The 2630-nt window shown below is 42.3% G+C and overlaps 1 pseudogene; it reads left to right on the top strand.

Annotated features, from left to right (window-relative positions):
* The first annotated feature begins 2170 nt into the window (after positions 1-2170).
* LOC129501137 (U4 spliceosomal RNA) lies at positions 2171-2238 on the top strand (annotated as a pseudogene).
* Positions 2239-2630: the final 392 nt, after the last annotated feature.

The following is a 2630-nucleotide window of genomic DNA, read 5'->3' as shown; positions in this document are numbered from 1 at the left end:
GAGGATTTCTACAAGAGAGTGGACTTATCTAAGACTCAAATCAAGTTTAAAAGTAGTCATTTCAAAACTGCAGCTTTCTTGTAGTTTTAGGGTATAGCCATTAAGAGGAGTCTCCCTTAGTTTTTATTTTTTAAAGATTTTACTTATTTATTCATAAGACACACACACACACACACACACAGAGGTAGAGACATAGGCAGAGGGAGAAGCAGGCTCCATGCAGGGTCCTGCAGATGCGGGACTTGATTGATCCAGGGTCTCCAGAATCAGACCCTGGGCTGGAAGCGGTGCTAAACTGCTGAGCCACCCGGGCTGCCCAGGAGTCTCCCTTAGTAAAGGCACTATTATCATTTGGTCTAGGCATAGATGGACAGGGAAAAGAAAGAGAGAACCTAATTACGGAATGATGCAAAGGATTAATTTCACCGTGGAAAAGTCAATATACCAATTATGGTGCAGATAAGAAGATTTTATTTTCCTTATAGATTAAGACCTGACTGCAAACATATGTTCTAAGTACCTGGAAGTTAAAAGAGACAAGTTGCTGGTTGGAATGCCATACATGTACATCATGTGAACGGTAGAAAAGGTGTAAAATGGAGAGCTTAAGTTCAGTCAAGAGAGTACACCGCTGCTCAGATCCATTGATTTGATCCCTTTCACATGGGGGATGTCAAGATATGGTGAAGAATAGGTTGTTGCATCTGACCCCCATGACAATAAAAAAAAGAGGTACCATACTTACTGGCACTCTTTGAATTTTGAAGGCAACTAGTCCTTATTTGAATGTTATTCTGGATCAATTACCAGTGACGTGAAAAGCAACTGCTTTTGAGTGATGCTCAGAAAAGGAGAAGGCTCTGAAACATATCCAAACTGCTGTGAAAGCTGCTTCTGCCACTTGGGCCATATGATCAACATATGATCTAGCAGATCCCAATGGTGCTTGAAGTGTTAGTGGCGATAGGGATGCTTTTTAGAGCCTTAGGTAAACCCCTACAGGTAACTCATAGCACAGACCATCAGTGTTTTAGAGCAAAGCCCTACCATCCTACACAAATATTTTCCAATTGAGAAACAGCTATTGGCCAGCTACTGGGCTTCAATAGAGACAGAATTCTTGAGCAAAAAGCCACTGAGTTACCATGTGACCTAAGCTTCCTGTTATGTACTGGGTACTGCTACCTATCCTTCCAAGCCATCCAGTTGGGTGTGCACAACAAAACTGCATCATCAAATGGGAGTGATACATATAGGATTCGACACAAGTAGGTTCTGAAGGTGCAAGTAAGTTACATGAAATGGCCCAAATGCTCATAGATACCATCTTGCTACACTGCCTCTTCTCTTCTGGCCTGTACCTATGCTGTGATGGGGTGTTCCCTATGACCAGTTGACAGAGGAAGAAAAGATTCAGGCCTGGTTTACAAATGACATTACAGGATAGGTAGACACCACTTTATAATGTTGGATGACTGCAGTGAGCACTATAGCTTTCTGGGACAACAATGAATGAGCGGAGCAAAAGGTAATTCTCTCAGTGGGCAGAACTTGGAGTGGTACACTTGGTTGTGGACTACTGGGAAGGAGAAATGACCAGATAGGTGATTATAGACTAATTTATAGGCCATGGGAAATGGTTTGGCTGAATGGTCAGGGGCCTAGAAGTAACGTGCCTGGAAAACCAGTGACAAGAAAATCTGAGGAAGAGGTATGTAGACAGACCTTGCTGCATGGGCAAGAAAATGTGAAGATATTTGTGTCCTTTGTGAATGGTCAAATGGTGATCTTAGCTGAGATAAATTTCGATAAGTAGACAAACTAGGTCATTTTGTCTGCCACTCCTATCATTGCCCAATGATCTCAAGTTGGCCATGATGGCATAGATGGAAGTTTGTGCATGGGCTCAACAACCTGAATTTCAGCTTAATAAGGCCAACCTGGCTGCAGCCTCTGCTGAGTGCCCAAACTGCCAGGACAGAGACCAACCAACACTGAGTCTCCAATATGACACCATTCTCCAGAGTGGTCATTCTCCTATCTGGTGGCAGGCTGATTACATTAGACTGCTTCCATTACAGAATGGGAGAATTTTGGTCTTACTAAAATAGACACTTTTTAAGCTTTGCGCAGTGGCAGTATCATAGCCAATGAGGTTTGACACTTTTTAAGCTTTGCGCAGTGGCAGTATCATAGCCAATGAGGTTTATCCGAGGCACAATTACTGCTAATTAAGATAGACACTTTTACTCTGGATATGGATTTTCCTTCCCTACATGCAGTGCTTCTGCTAAAACTACTATCCATGGACTTACAGAATGCTTCTGTCATGGTACTCCACACAGCATTGCTTCTGATCAAAGAACTTACATCATAGTAAAAGAAGTCTGGCTTTGGCTCATGCTCATGAAATTCATTTATTTTATGAACCTGAAACAGCTGGCTTAATAGAAGTTTGGAATGACCTTTTGAAGACTCAGTTACAGCCCCAGCTACATGGGAATACTTTGTAGGCTACAGCAATTTTCTTGAGAAAGCTGCATATGAGAGTCTCTGAATGAGAGTCCAATATATGCTGTTGTTTATCCCATAGCCAGGATTCATGGGTCCAGGAATCAAGGAGTGGAAAT

The sequence above is a fragment of the Nyctereutes procyonoides genome, unplaced genomic scaffold (genome assembly GCF_905146905.1).
Source record: "Nyctereutes procyonoides isolate TBG_1078 unplaced genomic scaffold, NYPRO_anot_genome, whole genome shotgun sequence".
NCBI lineage: Eukaryota > Metazoa > Chordata > Mammalia > Carnivora > Canidae > Nyctereutes > Nyctereutes procyonoides.
This window is presented reverse-complemented; position numbering and strand designations above follow the sequence as displayed.